The sequence below is a fragment of the Carettochelys insculpta genome, chromosome 1, assembly GCF_033958435.1.
Source record: "Carettochelys insculpta isolate YL-2023 chromosome 1, ASM3395843v1, whole genome shotgun sequence".
Taxonomy (NCBI): domain Eukaryota; kingdom Metazoa; phylum Chordata; order Testudines; family Carettochelyidae; genus Carettochelys; species Carettochelys insculpta.
Window position 1 is genome coordinate 164,698,961 of NC_134137.1, and position 17,552 is coordinate 164,716,512.

The window sequence follows — 17,552 nt, forward strand, 5'->3', positions numbered from 1 at the left end:
AGCTTTGAATGGCATGGGTGTTCGCACTGGGGGCAAGGGGATTGTCCTGGCTCTGTTGGTGTGGCTGCTGCTGTGTCTTTCTTCCTCTCATGACCATCAATGAGGTGTACACGTCGCTTCTCTTCAAAGTTGTCATACGTATGTCGTATGAGAGCATGCCAGCTTGTTCGGTCTTTAGCTATATATATATATATATATATATATATATATATATATATATATATATATATATATATGTACACACACACACACACACACTCCCAGGTAAGTTATCTAACCAGTTGAGTTGCTTTGTCACCTAAGGCTAACTAGTTTCCAAACAGTACATTCCACCATTTGTACAAAAGGCTACATCCATTAATTGTAGCCCTAACACCATTGTATGGTCCATCAGAAGTCTCTGACAGCATTTCAGGCAGTAACTGAAATACGAAAACCTTTTTTAAAAAAAACAGGAGAATGATTGTAAACTCCAAGGAAATTAGAGGGGAACTCAGGAAACAATATAGCAGCTGAATCTATTATTAATATGTGTAACTTTTTTTTTGTACCAAATGTTAACTAAGTGTATATATTGGGAAGCAGGGTGTCCTGCTGCTTATTCTTCCCTTTTATTAAGTATGCCAATGTAATGCTTTGCAGAGAAACTGTCCTTCACAATCTGAATTGTATGTAGGCAACTAAAGTTTCATCCTCCTGTGATTATAAAATATCCCATTTTAATGTTTAATTGGCAGAGCCATTCCACATTTAAGTATTTCCATTGGCTTGCTTTGCTGTATATGTTTACACTTGGCAATGCACCATGTGTATTTTCTTCCAAATTTTCAAAAGCGTGATTCATCTCCTACCCTTTATTCATCTCACTGGTTTGTGAAAATCCCAAGTTAGAAGTTAAGTAGGTAAGCAAGCATTTGGTGTCTCACCATTTAAAAGCCTCATAGATCACTGCAATCTAGGCTAGTGATTGGGCTACTGAGTGACACTGCTTCATCTCATTAGGCTGCAAGATTGTCACAACCAAGACGGTATCCTGGGATAGAGTAGTTTTGCTAACTGTGCTTGCGTACCTAGAATTTGTGGAAACACCAGTTGAACCATAGCAGCACTTTGACTGGATGCAAAGAGAGCACATGGCTCTTGCAGTCCAAAGTTCTGCAATCAGCATTCATCTCACTTCATGTGCTGTTGTTTTATGAGTAATATTGGTAGGGAAAAAAATGGTAGGCAAAAATCTATGCAGGTGGAAACCAGTGGAATCTGGTGACCCTGCACATTGGCAATGGTAAACAGAATGTCTTAAGGGCCACTCACAGAATCCTGGTGGGTTGCACGTGGTCCATATCCTGAAGATTGCCCAACACTGTCTGGGATCATTAAAAGTGAATCTGATCTGATATTGACCTTGTTTATATATTAAGTGCCTTGGGCTTTGCTTCAAGATGCTTAACACACTCAGTTATGTGATAATAATAGGTGATTTTAAAAGACTGTATTATCATTTAAGAAGAGTCTCATTGTGAATATTCCAAACTAGGTCAGCATCGTCTATACAGAGGCACCCATGAAGGACAACTTCACATTTTTCAAGTAACCTATCAGCTAGACCTGGGAGTTTTGAAATGGAACTGAAAGAGAGGCCCTGCATGCTATTGTTAAAGCAGGAGTCACAAGGTAATGCAGTCGCTGTAGTCCTCTCAGTTCTTTCCTTTTGCAAATGAGCAACTTGTGACTCTTGGGAAGACTTCCTACTAGTTGTTGCTACTTTGGGCTGACATGAGGCTTTGTGTAGAGGCAGCTGTGTGAGTTGCAGGCAGGTGTGCTCTGGGACTTGATTAGAATCAATTCTAGAGGCAGAGATGCTCTCTGGGATCTGAGCAGAGGGACTGAGCTGAGATTGGTGGAAGAATTTGCCCTCCATATACAGCTTGACTATCTCATTTCAGGATTGGCTGTGTGCATGGAAATAAAGCAAGATACATTTAGAATGCACCCAGTTGCAACATCACTGATTCCTCCTTCGCTGTGAGGCTGTCCTGCAAGATTCTGGGATGTGCTATCTTTTGCCAGAGGGGCAAGAGTGCTCTCAAAATTGAGCTGCTTTTTGGAAGGGGGGGCAAGTGCACACTCAGTTATAGCTTTATTCTGTACTTCTCTCGTTGTTTCACACTGCTAATCTGAATAAACTGCAGCAGCTTGCTGTTCAGAGCACACCGTTCCAATGAAGTCCCTTTAAAACCTTCCTCCACCACACACACACGTAACGGCACCACATACACAACAGTAACATCCCTCCTCTCAGGAACTCGAAGTTGCATGGAATGGAAGAAGTAAGGAGCTCTTTTTCCCAGTCAATTCTTCAGATGTATGGTAGGAAATTCCCTGGATATGTCTACACCACACACTGCTGTCACTCAAGGGTGTGAATTCCCCTCCTCCCCCAAGCAGCATAAGTTAAACCAACATAAGTGCCAGTGTGAGCGAAACTAGGTTGGCAGGAGTGATTTTCCCACCCCCTTAGCTACTGCTGCTCCTAGGAGAGCTGTAAACTCCCTAGTGTAGCTGAGGTCCCACACAGCAAGCCAAAAAAGTCTTTGATCCTGTAAGAGTGTAAGAGGGAGGCCAGGCAAGGCAGAGGTTAAAAAAGGCCTGTTGGCCCAATCAGATTCCCAGGGCCATGCCCCAAACTTAACCCATAGACTCTCTGGTGGAGCTGAAGACCCACCAAACAGGCCCTGGCCAGGGGGCCTAGCCACTAGGCCACCCGGTCCCAGGTGCGAACCGCTCACAGACCCAAATTCAATATAAACAGACCACTGCTGGCCTGGGGATTCTTTCTCACCACTGGGAGCTCAGACAGTTTCCTGAAAGCTGGGAAATTGAAAAGCATTATGTTAAAGTCCACAATGTTATGCAAACTGTCAGCCTCAGCTATTAGTCTATAAATTGGTTCTTTGTAACTCTCAGCTGCTTTGCCTTTTAAGTTCTGCCACTTGCTGTAAGATTGCTGAGTTCTGCAACTTTATAATCTTTGCAACTTCCAGCCACTCGGCTTTTAAATTCTGTAACTTAGTCTAAGCTACATTCCATCCTGCAGTAAGGGAGAAGGGTGTGGTAATAAGAGAGTGAGTGTGAGTGGAAGCTATGAGTGTCAGGTGGCGGAGGAAAACAGCAAGGCTAAGAGTGGCTGGAGCCAGGAGCCATTGCTCATTAAAGCAATCAGACAGACATGTTACTCTAAGCAAACAAAGGACCCTGAAGAGGTCTGGGCTTGTCCCTCAGATCTAGAGGAAGGACCCTACATGTGAGACTGGAGCTGCTCACTTCCAATAAAGAGGAGTGAGCACATGGCAGAAGCTTTTTTCTTTCTGATCAACTTGCCAGCCAGGGTTTACGACTGTAGACAAACACTCCAGATCTACTTATTAGTGGTCAGCAACCCCTGACACATATGCCAAGAGTGGGCCAAGAGCCAATTTTCACCAGCACACAAGGTAGGAGTTTGTTCACAGCCTGTGGATTAACAAAAGACCAGCTAATGCTACCAATCATCACCTAAACAGTAATTTATTGATTAATGAAGCTTGATTAATTAAAGTATCACCGGCACTCAAACTATACATAGAGGTCAAAAGGTCAAGTTTCAGCACTCACCCTGGGAAAGGTGCTGTTATGCCTTGGCTATTTGCTCTGTCTGAAACCCTTTGCCCTCGGAAGTGTGTTAGTTCCTGAAGGCATGAATGAATGTGTCAGTGAGTGACAGCTCAATCCCCATTTGTTTAACCCTACAATGTCACTGAATTAAAAAAACAATAAGTGTAACTCTGGGGCGGTTTCTAGCGTAAATTGAGGTAACACAAACTACAGAAAATAGCCTCCCCCCAGTGGCTGGAACCACTGAATTGACTATCTTTGGGACCAGTCCCAACAGCTCTCACCCCTTCCAATCTCTCCCTTTCTGAGAAGAGACTTTATATCTCACTTCTCCTTCCCAACATACCTTAGCCGAGAAGGACTGGGATTCTCCTTTCCAGGAGTCCTTCCAGCTGGCAGAGACAAGGACATGTCTTCTGCCTTCCCTGCATTGCTCTGATTCCAGGGTCAACACAGCATTAGTAACACGGGTCCTATTCGAATTTCAAATTGTTGAAGAAGGCTTGCTTCCTATCTGTCAGCCTCTGTGTACAGATAAGAAGTTCCTGGAAGTGGGATAATACAGCTCCAAAAACTTAAAGGGCCAGTACTTCTCATTTTAAAAACATTCCCACACTTTGATCTCATCTGTACCTCATCTTAGAGTAACCATTTATTTACTTTTCTGAAATATTGTTCATTATTTGTATCGCAGTAGCACAGATTCCCTAACTGGGATCCATCTTTTAAGTGCACACTTGTATTTAGTAAGAGGCAGGTTCAGTCAAAAAGAGATTATAATCTATAATGGAAGTGACAGATAAAAGGTAAGAGAAAGGAAACATTATCCCCATTTGACAGATAAGGCTACATCTACACTTACGAAAAACTTCAAAATGGCCACGCTAATGGCCAGATCGAAGAATACTAATGAAACGCATATTCAGCGCCTCATTAGCATGCCGGTGGCGACGGCACTTCGAAATTGATGCATTTCGCTCCCACGCGGTTCGTCTTCATGGGGGTCCTTTTCGAAAGGACCTCACCATCGAAATGAGCTCATAGGAATGAGGGGATTTCGATTTTGGTGGGGTCCTGTCGAAAAGGACCCCCATGTAGACCAGCCGCGTGGGAGCGAAATGTGGCAATTTTGAAGTGCTGCAGCCAGTGGCATGCTAATGAGGCACTGACTATGCATGTCAGCATCTCATTAGTATTCCTCGATCTGGTCATTAGCATGGCCATTTTGAAGTTTTTGGTAAGTGAAGACACAGCCGTAAAGAACCAAGGAACAGTGAGAGAAATTAAATGTCTTTTCCAAGGTTACGCAGCAGCTCTGTGTCAGAATTGAGCACTGAAGCCAAATTTCCTGGATCTCAGTTCAGTGTCTTGGTCCCCACCCTTAGAAATGTGTGGCTGAAAAAAAAAAATTAACTGAGAGGCACTACCATGAGCTCACACATATGAATATCAGTTTTTACTAGTCATGGTTTATGCCTCAGAAGACCTTGGCAAAAGAAAGAGCAAGTCATATCCCCTTTTCTTGCACTCATTGGAAAATTCAATTGCTTTTCCATGTTGTGATGATCATTTATTTGTATTGGAAGAATTTGTGATACACATGAGACCATTTTGTGAACCTCATTATTAAGGTTTTGTTGTTTGCTCTTGCAGGCTCTTGTTAGAACAAAATGGCCTAATTATGTCACTGATCAATTAAATGTTTATTAATGCCCATTCCAGGGTCCCTTGACTAATCTGCTATGCTAAAGGACATGTGAGATAGCTAGGGCACAGTGCTGTATAAAAACCCAAGGAGGACCAATAGCTGCTCTCTGTTCTGAAGGTTTCAAGGGGAAAAATGTCGTGTGTTTTATTATCTTTACCACAATTACAGTGTGATGAGCCCCGGAGGATGAGGACCTGTAATCTTTACCTAAGACTCCAAAGATCAAGGAAATGAAGTGTCAAGGTGAAACATACTGCCTAGGAAGCTATGTTTTATAACCCATCTATAGCCAATTTAATAAAAGAAAAGTCCTTCAATAAACATATAACTTTTGTGAAATAAGTGCCTGCCAAAATTTTTGTTGCTACGCACTTTCCAATGCAAGTCATGTTAATAAACATCAAGACTGACTATAAGGGAATTTGAACTCCTAACAAACAAAATATATCAAGGAGCTTAACATTATTCAAATCTATTTCATAGGTCCCAACATCCACTTTTTTACTTCATTAAAAGCATGAACGGACTCTAGAGTCACAGAATGAGCCTCATTCACTGCTCAAGGTATTCTTCAAACTGAACTACGAAAAATGGGACAGCCTAGGAATCACAAAAAAAGAAGAAAACTATAATAAGAGAAGAAGAAAGCTACATTACTAAAGTAGCAATAATTACACTATTCATGCCCCGACAATGAATTGTACAGAGCATTGAAAAGAAAATTATTATTCTTCTTATTGCTTATCATCTGTGTTATGGGCACAGCCAATTATGGATTAGGGACCCCTGCACTAGCTGCTGTGTAAACATATCATAAGAGACAGTCCCTGCCCTCAAGAGTTTTGTTTTGCTTTGCTTTGCCCAGTGTTTGCTTTAATCTCCCAGAGTATGTCTTCAATGAAGGAGGGAGCATGCATCATAGCCCAGGTAAACAGATTTGCATTAGCTCTGCTTGAGCTAGCATAGACAGTGTGTCTGGGGCAGCAGCTTGGGCTAGCCACCTAAGATTGGACCCAGGAGGCTGGGTTGAGCATGGACTCAAGTATCTGGCTTGAGCTACCAATTTTAAGTGGTGTTTAAATGAGTCTGTTTACCTGGGCTGGCAGGCTCATTTCCATCTACAATATAAATGCTCCCTTTGAGTCATTTGGGTACAGTGGTAAACTCAGAAAACACAGTGAAATTTGGCTTTGGACAGTGGACCAGAGCAAGACTTATATCCATACCATTAGACCTCATGTCCTGGGTTTAACTGGGATTTCAGTGGTTCAAAGGCATTATGGCTCAATTGCATCATGAGAGAAGAATTTGGCTGGTACGTTGTGATAGTGCTAGGACAGGGGTCAGCTAATTTCTGAAGCAGAGTGCAGAAATTTGACCTTTTGACCTCTATGTACAGTCCAAGTGCCAGTGACACTTTTTAAAGTCACTAATAGTCCTACTTACAGCAGCTTCATTAATAAGTTAAGACACAGAGCTTTACCAATAAGGTGGTGGTTGGTAGAATTAGCTGGTCTTTTGTTAATCCACAGGCAGCCTGGCTTTGAGCAAGTCCCAGGCTACATGGGGGAAAAGGGTGAGGCTAAGCTCCTGTCTTGTGTATGGATGAAAATTGGTTCGCATGCTACTCTTGGCATCTGTCCTGGGGGTTGCTGACCCCCGGTCTAGAAGATCATGTTAATGATCATTCGCATACTTCTCCCTCAAACTCCTGCAGTTTATAATGAAGATATTTTTCTATAGTGGAACAAACATGATTTCAGAATCTCAGTATAAAATATATGAGGCAAAGTTCAAAAGAAAGACAACCAATTACTCACTTGAAAGCTGGATTTTGTCATGGTTACAAGACTGATGAAAAATGGATGTGACTGGTCTTTCTGCAGCATGATTTCTGTAACCACAACTGTACTTTCCATCTTGCTTCAGCTCTGACAAACATTGAAGAAAACCAATGCACTTGTAGGCCGTGTCTACACGTGCCCCAAACTTCGAAATGGCCACGCAAATGGCCATTTCGAAGTTTACTAATGAAGCGCTGAAATGCATATTCAGCGCTTGATTAGCATGCGGGCGGCAGCCACGCTTCGAAATTGATGCTTCTTGCCGCCGCGCGGCGCGTCCAGACGGGGCTTCTTTTCGAAAAGGGGACTTATTCCCATGGGGAATAAGGGGACTTTGAAGTAGGCGGCGTCCTTTCGAAAAGAAGCCCCGTCTGGACGCGCTGCACGGCGGCGAGGAGCTTCAATTTCGAAGCGCCGCTGCCGCCCGCATGCTAATGAAGCGCTGAATATGCATTTCAGCGCTTCATTAGTAAACTTCAAAATGGCCATTTGCGTGGCCATTTCGAAGTTTGGGGCACGTGTAGACGTAGCCGTAAAGTGACAAAGGTGGAGGAGGAAAGGCACTATGGATAAATTTGTATTCATATGACACATAGAGCATGACAATAAAGCTCGTAAGAGACTGCTTGATTTTTCTGTGTTTAGAAAGACTACACAAGAAGCCTCTGTTGACAGAAGTCACTGTTGGAAGGGATTTCTCAGCAAAACTTCTGTTGATAGACTGAGTCTGCACATAAAAGCAGATTGAAAGAGCAATCTGCTCTATTGACAGAGAGCAGACAGACAGGCCGGCCCTTTCTCAACAGAACGGCTGACCAGAAGCTCTTCAAACAGGGCTGCCCTGTGAACTGGAAGTCCTGTCTGTTAACATAGGAGCCCTGGAGCACCTACATGGCTGTTTAGTTGACCGACCAATGTGAAGAGAGGTGAAGATTGTCAACAAACTATTGACAAAGCGCATTTTGCATGTAGATGCTCCATGTTTTTTTCCAACAAAGCCCAGTTTTTCTGGGAAAAGCCTCTTGTGTAGACGTAGCCTTACAGTGTAACACTGACCAGATTGGGAGAAAAAGGTATAAATCTGTTTCAGTGGAGTGATGCCATTTTGCAGCAGCACAGGTTCTAGGTCACTGTATGGAAGAACTTAGTGCAAAAGCACTCTGCTAGTAGTAGATACTGAGTATATTTTATTTCCAATACAAAAAATAAGGTTAGTTGCCCATTAAAAATACGTTTTCAAAAAGCAAATTTTATCTCCATGACAATTCAGTGCAATACTTGCTGGTCTTGAAACTCTGAAATGATTTAATTATTTAATTCACAGTTGGAACAAGAGCTTTAAGAACTTTTTATACTGAGAATCTGAAAGTTCAAAGTTTAAATGAATATGTCAAGACAAGGCCAAGAGTCATGAGTTTGTGTCTTTTTCTTGGCTCCAATCCCTAGCTGAAGACAGGATCAGATTGTATCCTTTCATGATGAAAGAAACAGAAGATAGGAATAATAAACAATTCACATTAAGAAGTTGAGTGGGCGGTGTTAACAAAAGACATAAAACAACATATTCACATATTTAACTTGATAAGACAGTTATGTGAAATCAGCTGTCCCTTCCCAACTTCTATGACTTTGAGCCACCAGCAAATTGTCATCCTCTTCCAGATCATTAATACATACATTAAACATTGAATTTAGTGTGGAATCTTGAGACACCCAGCTACTAATCTGTGCCATGATAAAAGCTAGTCATTTAATCCTACTTTGTGTTTTCAGGTTCTTTTTGATCAATGATCATTCCTTGCTTCTCACTCCATTACTGCTTAGTTTCTTTAGTAGCGTCTTATGTGGGAACTTGCCAAGGAACTTCTGAAAGTCTAAATAAATTATGTCAAATTAGCTCTTTTTTTATCCACTAGTATATCGACACAAGTAACTATTAATTTGAATTTGCAGTGTCTATTTGGTCCAGGCCTGTTTGTGCTCATGTTTAATCGCTATTTGGAAATGTTCACCCAATGTTTGCGTAAGTGTTTGGGAAACTGACTGTTCCATATTCAAACATGGCTATTCCTACATAATATTGACAAACACAAATGTTTAGCTATCATTAATTTTCAAACTTTTATTAAAAAGAGAGATTAATCTACAATCTGTCAGAAAAATCCAGTCATGTGTCTTCAGCAACCAACCATATGGACAGCAAATATTCAAGCTATAGTAAAGTAGTCACCAAGGGTTAAGGCACTTATGCAGAGTATCAAAGGTTGGAGTCATGCTCTACTCCTCCCTTTCTCTTTAGTTAGTGGGTGTTTTTCCTCAGTCTTTTACAAAGCTGAATAAAGCAGCATATTTTCAGTCTGCAGGACTATAAGCAGAATGTGTTTCTTGTGCAATGCGTGGTCCCTTTACAAATCACAGGATGTTTGCCCATAGGCTGTGGCAACCTGTATGGAACTTTAAGGTAGGAGCACAGGTTGTAGGAAAGGAAAGGTTAGGAAAGCACAGATGGTCAATCTGTGTAAACATGGCTAAAATGCAAACCTGCATCTGGAGCAGCTCTGTAAACAGCCACAGTTGGTGTAGAGCCAGTTTAGTTTAATATGAATGGAGGCATCTTATTTTATTAATGAGCACACAATACATGATACATACACTGAAATGTGTAACTGTAATCTTTCTGCATGATTAAAAAATGGCAAGCACATTTGTGAAACTCAGTCTCTGTGTAAACAAGGTGATCTCAGGAAAGAAAGTGTTAAATTTGTACAAGCTCTTTTCTTACAATGAATAATTTAACTAGTTCAGACCCAAACCTTGTACAGTATATTTCTAAACAGGCTACCCGTCAGTCTATGAGCCAAACTTGTAAAATGCTGCCTGTGATGCTCCGTATCCTGGGGGTTGGAAAACAGCAGTTACATAAATATTGTATAATGTACCATCAGGTTCTAGGGGGTATGCAAGTTTGCACCATTATCACCTTTTTCCCCATTGTGAGAGGGGAGTATACAGTACCAAAAAAGTGCATGTATATAATTAAAATTCTAAGCAATAGAGAAAATAATCTATCCAAAGCCTATATTTCTATACCTGAGATTAGCTAGTGACTGAAGGCATTCTGCAGCTGTTGTATTCTCGAACTGTCATAAGACCAAGGAATGAAACCAAAATTATATGTAAGTGATCGGTGGACCTTTTGCACAGTGAAAAGAATGACAATCATTAGTTTCAAGTTCATTGTGATAGTTGTCTAGTAATTGCAGTGCATTAAATACTATGAAACCTAAATGACTCCCTTTACATTTAAGGAGCCACCAATTTATATAACAACTGGGTTGAAGATCAAAGTAGTTGTTTCAATCTTATCAGCTGAATCATAGAACAATGAGAAGTCCAGTGGCACCTTATAGACTAACAGATGTTTGGGGGGGAAAAAGCTTTTGTGGGCAAAGACACACTTTACCAGATGCGTGTTATCAGATGCATCATTGTTTTTGTGGATACAGACTAACATAGCTACCCCTCTGATAATTGAATCATAGGATACACTTATCATATTCTGACTGCTGACACAGCAACATAGATCCAACAAAAGCTGCATTGTCGCAGAAAGACATTACAATATACAAACTTTGGACAAGGATATATTCAGAGAGTGTAGTTCACATACATTTATCCACTGGGTAGAGAAACTAGAGAATGAATGGCTGGAGAGACTGCCAAGCAAGATGATGAATAATGCAAAAGATACTATTTTGGTTACCCAGATAGTTTCTGGATATGCTGGGTGGTTTTCCTACGCAATCTCTGCTCAAGAGGGAATGCTTCCGGAGATACAGTTAGAGCTTTGGAAGATGCTGATTTGCTACTGCTCTGTGCCATTCCTATTATGGAGGAAGGAACTGTGACAATGACTTGGTTGAACTCACTGGTCTGAAGTATTCACACTGGCTCCCTCTCTGATTCTGTGGGGTACCTTCACGTTCTGAGATAAACTTCTAATTCAGTCAGAAGTCAAGTTCACAATTATCAATATACTGGGGTAGTGTTACTCAAGCCATCCCAGCGACGGCATCCTTTCTTTCAGCAAGATGAAGAAATGTGACAATATTTATTTATCTCTAACATCCAGCCCTTTATAGAGGGGCACATGCTGCTACCTTTATTCACACTGAGCAGCATCTTACTATGCCAGCAGCGGCTTTCATTCTAATGGCGCTACTTAATTAGTAAGAAGCGACTCAATAGGTGTGAGAGTGGCACAGTCTCCTCTGTTGCCTTGCCACCTTCAGCATGCTGAAAGAGCCAGCCACTTGGACCTCCTAACACCTTTGTGAGACGGGACAATAAGCACTCTTTTCTGCACTGCACAGATAAGAAAACCAAACAGAAGAATTAAACAACTTGCCCAAAGTCACACAGCAATATAGGGTCAAAGCTTGGATTGGAACGCTCACGACTTGCTGGCTCCTTGTCCTACTGTCCAATGACTGCACCATGTTTAGGGTGAAGCACAGCCAAAGAATGCACTGCAGTTATGGCTGTTTGACAAAGCCTGTGCAAGACCGAGTAAACAGTTAAAAACTCAGAGTGCATTTGCCTGCTCTCTTTTGCAGATACAATAGATTGAAGATTATAACAATTAGCAGCTACACTGACAAAAAGTTCAAAAATAATTACCATGTAAAAAGCATTCTGAGATAGAAGCTCGAAAGAACCAGGCAGTTATTTAATAATTCTGGGACACATGCTATTGTTTTTATCAGGAATTTTGCCAGAGCCGAAAATGAACAAGGATTTCAGGACCATGCCCCTCATGAAATAATATACACATGTCCCTGCTACACTATTCTTCTTGCCCCTACCCCCCCCCAATGTAATTAATCACTAAAATGGTGATGCTACAAATACTTTGAAGCCCATTAGTCAAGTTTCAAAAGACAAGACTGATTCAGGCCCCTACTCAAACCTTGCAAATATTAGGCCCTCCTTGTCTTCTCCAGTTGTCTTATCCCCAGAGGCTTATCTTTCCCTCTCTTCCAGATCCTGTTTTTCTTTTAGTGTGCTGCCCACTGACATCTCCTGTTGAGTCCTTGCTTCAGAGGAACCTGGTATTTTCTGGAATCTGGTTAACCTCTGGCTTAAGGGCTATATCTACACTAGTTTTTTCAAAAAAGCCAGGGCTCTTTCAAAAAATCCCGTGGAGCATCTGCACACAAAATGCATTCTTCTGATATTAAATTGGAAGAACACATCACTTTTTCCAGCACCCTCTTCCACTCCCAGATGAGGGAGAGCACCTTCTTCTGAAAGATTCTTTCAGACAAAAATGTGTGTAGACACCCTGGGGGCCCTTTATTCAAAAGAGCAAGCCTCATGGCTCTGGAGTTTTCGATCCCTCGCCTATTCTTTCAAAAGAGCAGGGGCTGTGTGGATACTTTCTGTCGAAAGAGCAGATTGATTTCTTTTTATCCACTCTTTTGTGTGTAGCTCTGCTCTTTCAGAAGATTTTTTTTGGAAGAGATCTTCCAGAAAACTTTCTTTTGAAGGATCGCTGTAGTGTAGATGTAGCCAAGGAGACTGGATATTAATTCCACCTGGCTTCTTCCAGAGCCTGATCTATTGCTAGCTAGAGAAGGTAGGAAATAATTACCCTAAGTCTTCATGCAGAGCAATAGCCTCATCTCTCTCCTCCAAAAGCCTGTTGCTGCCCTCTTGTGTGAGCGCAGCTGCCACACACATGCAATGCACCCCATTTCAGATAGAGTTCTGTCTTATCACCGGTCACTGGACCAGTGCCCTTCTGACCCAAGCTTCCTACTCTGCTCTCCTGGGGCCTGGATTTACTGAACTGGTGTAATGTCACTCTGTATCTTTTGAAAAACGACTCACCCACCAACCTGCTGAGACATGCCACACCACCAGTCCAGCTTCTGGATGAAGCTCTGTCCACAGCTTCTTTACCTCAGCACTGCCTAACTTCCCAACCTTGCTCTCAGCTATTGCCAGCAATCGTGCCCTATTCAGGCTCCCAGCTCCCAGGCAGAATAATCCTGACATGGATTCTTGCTCACTTCAGAATGTTCTCAGCTACCACAACAGTCCCTGTGATTCCTACAGGTCCCCGGTGGGTGCTCCATTTCTACAAGCTCAGGCCTGCTCCCAGTACATGATTTCACTTTCTGCCAGGAATCAACCACTGCTTTTCTGCTCCCTCCCCTCCACAAAAAAGCCTCCTCTGAAGTTCCACTTCCTACCCAGAGCCAAGATTGTTTCTTTCCCCCCACACTTTCATTGGCTTCTCTTCTTGCTGTGAACTCACAAGAGGGGAAAGGAGACATTGATTTTCCTGGGGGCGTGACATATTTTACAGTTTAACTGCTTCTGAATTCATGGCATGGTTATAAATGTTATGGTCATGTAATAAACAAGGAGAAAAAAAAACATTGGAGGGATGGGAGGGGAGAGAAAAGGAGGAGAAATTAGGACAAAGTCTTGACTAGATTCATCTGCAAATTGCATAGAATACTTACATAAAAACAATATGAACTGATGAACTGTTTAGTCCCTTCAACATAAATCATGTTTTGGGGTTTTGTTTTGTTTTTTTCCTTTTTTGCATGACTTTTTTCAGAGGGACATGACAGCTACCAACATTGTTGGTTTACAGCTATATAAAATTTAACCTTCATGGTAATAAGTGCAACTTAGAATAAAACTGCTTCCATTTTGCATAGCCCAGCAGTGTGAAAGATCACCTAGAAATCTACTTTTCCGTGCACATGAAGTTTGCAATGTGTTGAGAATTGTTGGGGTTTTTTTTGTTTTAGTCATAAAACTAGCACTTCTGAACCTAATGTGAGCACAGAGCAATGCTAGTCTCCTGTGAAATCTTTCATGATGCCAAGGATCATATCTGAAATAGTTCCCATATTGCTTTAGTATCATTTCAGTATTAAAAGAAGTATACTCTGTGAACAATAAAGGACATTGTTCACACACTAAACATTAAGGATTATTTTTAAAATGGGCATCAAAGTTACACAATTTGTGATTCACTATTTTATCCTATGAAATGGGTCACTCTATTATTTATCCATTTAATAGGTGCAGCTTGGGTACACATTGGAAAAATGTAAGCCTACCACTCTTTTCTAGGAACCGAGGAGGCAGTTAACAGCATCTGACATGGTTCTCTAATTACAATGATTTTCTTTAAGTCCACTGAGACACACTTATGGTTTCCCTCTCATTGAATTAATATGGCCAATATGTTCCCAATGACAATAATGTACTTCATCTCAGGCTTCTGTCTCTAATGCAGACACAGTTTTTATGAGACCCCATAGCAGGGGGCAAAGTAATTTCTTTTTGGTTTACCGTTATTCCTAGCTAGATGGGAGGCAGCTTGGATTTTATATTTTTTTTCTATAATGTGTCTGGTTCCATTGACCTTCGTGTACCTTCTAGCTGCTCAGGCTTTCATGTTATCATGAGTGATAGACTGTCTATGTTATCCCCATGGAAAGACTTTTCTACCACTTAGCAGCAGTCATGGTTTGAGATATTCATCTGGGACCCCAATATTCTGGTTTCTCTGGGTGATGTGGATGACACTTAGTGTCTATTCTTTGCTGTGCCAGGTATTGAATATAATTAGATATGTGCTCTATGCTCCCACAGACCTCCACCCACCATTCTTCTGTTCTACAATCAGAAAAAGATATAGTCATATGTATTATTGAAAAATCAGTAGGCTTTTTGGGTAAGTTTAATAGGGTATTGTATCTATATTTGAATAGGTGACACACCAGACCTCAAAGTAGCACCCTGTAACTCCCACATGCTTCATTACGCATTGCTATGATATTTCACACAAAGCATGCTATGTAAGATGTCAAAGAAAAGGTCATGCTCTGCTGAAATCGACTGCTCTGAAAAAATATGAATAAGTGGAGTATGTGCAAAGTTATGACATTTTTCTCTATGATTGTTATTAAAATATGTGTAAATTTGGGAGTCGTCCAACACAGGAAGTGGCCAATACCTGTGCAGGCACTGAAAGATCATGACAACTAAGGGAGTTGTAAACAAGGGGTTTACAGTTCTGCCAGAGACACACACACTCCTCATAGAACTGGAAGGGGTCGCAGGAGATCATCTAGTCCAGTCCCCTGCCCTCTTGGCAGGACCAAGCACTATCCCTGACATCTCTTTGCCCCGATCCCTAAATGGCCTCCTCAAGGAATGAGCTCACAACCTGGAGTTTAGCAGGCCAATGCTAGACTTTTACCAGCATCACACCAAGAGGGATTGCTCCTCTTTGTGACTCAGCAAAGCCCACCAGGATAAGTCTGAGCTACTGTTTTCCATTTTTCAAGCACATGGACTGAGGGTATAAACCAAGGAATAGCAGCATCATGCAGAGACCTAAACCAAGGAGACTTGTCCCAGGTTTAAAGGAAAGTCTGAATATTAAAGAGTAAAGCCTACCTGCAACATCCACAGAGGTGAGAAAAACTGCTTTATCCAAATATCGCCCAGTCTCGTAAGGCTCAGGATTCAGAGCGTGCGTGTACCTTTTGTTTTCTTTGCTAACTTTCTCTAAACTTTTGTGCCTACAGCTGATAATCCCATAATGTCTGTCTTTCTGTACTTAATAAACCTGTTTTATATTTTACTGACAATAGTGAGTTTTGCCTGAACTGCTTGAGAAATCTCTAAGTTACAAAGGCAAGTGTCCATCGTTTCCGTACCAAAAGAAGGGTGAACTGAATAATGAGCTTATGCTGGTCAGGTTTCTGCCCACAGCAAGGTGAGGTAGTTCTGGGGTGCAAGGCCTTGGGAGATTAGCTGAGGCCTTTCTCTGCATGATTTGTGAGTGGCTCAGGGAGCATTCATGCAATTTAGCTGCAGAAGGGCTCCAGGTGCTGCTGTGTTAAGTGGCAACCATGCCAGAGAGGGGTTGCTGCCTGTCCCTAGTAAAGCAGTGTGTGACCCAGCCGCAGCTGGAGAGTTTAGAGGGCACAGCAATACCCCAGTTCCAAGTTGTACCTCTGGGATCCCATCACAGAATGCTAAGAAGCAAACTTATTTGTGCAAAGCCTGACAAACAAAGAAAAATTGTAATTTCAGAGACCTCTGGTGCTCAGAAAATGTACTCAAAGGCACATTCATGCTCTGAGACTCTCCTACCGTAGCCAAGGTTAAATAGCCTGGTTTTAATGGACCAGCCCTTGTTATTGACAAAAGTTGTTCCTAAGAACTCCTTTCACTGTCCTCTAGGAAGTCAGGGGAATGGTCCTCATGCTGCAGGCAGGGCAAGACACTGCAAATGTGCCAAGTATGGCCTCAGAACATCAATGTGTCAGTGCACCTCTCTCTGACACAGGTGCTCCCTCCATCACATACAGCTCTTGAGCACAGCTGTTCCAATTACAAGAAAAATGTTAATTTTGAAGTGATAGTTACAAAATGATTTTTGAAATATCACTTTTTTAAAAAATGCCAACTGTATATCAAAGCCCCAACTTACCATTAAACATATGAGCCATCACTGTGGTTGAAGTCAACAGGGCTGCTGACTTATGCTTAAAATTACTTTTTTGTTCAAGTGCTTTGCTGAATTAGGATCAAAGTGAACAACTGCGGGTGATTTCATAGAGCTCAAATCGCAGTTCAAACACCTGCCACATGAAGAACATTAAGAAAGCTTGCTACAATATCTAGCAGTTAAAGGCTAAACGTTTCATGTCAACAGGGCAACCCCAAGAACTGCCAATCACCTCAAATGCTATGGGGCTATTCTGCACTACAAGAAGTTTATAAGAGGAGGCCAATTTCATGGTATTGCGGAGGATGGTAGGCCCTGTTATAATATTAAGGAGACTTCATGTTCCCTCTACACTTGCCAGTTGGAACTATCCTGAATTGCTTGAAAATACAATATTTTGAGCTTTACACACATCAGGACCTAAAATTTGGCCTTCTTATTATAAGAATAAGGACTTGAATAAATAATCTAGTAATCTAGCCAATTTTACATTCCTTTAAATGCCATACAACCTTTTTTTGACTACATTCTGCACATTTCAAATTAAACAATAAAACTGCACAGGAAGCTTTCTATTAGCAATTATTGTATAAATTGCACAAAGTTTCCAAACTATTGTATTGGGCCAATTTAACACCTCCTTTTAGGATAAAATGATTAATGAAATAGCAAGTAAATATCATCCTAGCTTGACCTATCACTAACTAGTATTATTTATCCAGGAAAACATGCTTGTGAGAGAACTACCTCAGTGCACATACTTTTAAGTATCTACTAGAAATAGTACAGGTTG

General features: G+C 41.5%; 2 long non-coding RNA genes across 2 annotated transcripts in view; one reads left to right on the forward strand and one right to left on the reverse strand.

Moving 5' to 3' along the window:
- The window catches only part of LOC142013376 (uncharacterized), a 68,827-nt gene extending 64,698 nt beyond the window's left edge, over positions 1 to 4,129 (reverse strand). The window contains exon 1 of the long non-coding RNA XR_012645622.1: positions 4,001 to 4,129. This is a non-coding gene — a long non-coding RNA (uncharacterized LOC142013376). The remainder of the gene's footprint in view (positions 1 to 4,000) is intronic.
- LOC142013382 (uncharacterized) overlaps positions 1 to 17,552 on the forward strand; it is a 134,279-nt gene that overhangs the window by 781 nt on the left and 115,946 nt on the right. The window contains exon 2 of the long non-coding RNA XR_012645626.1: positions 1,538 to 1,674. This is a non-coding gene — a long non-coding RNA (uncharacterized LOC142013382). The remainder of the gene's footprint in view (positions 1 to 1,537; positions 1,675 to 17,552) is intronic.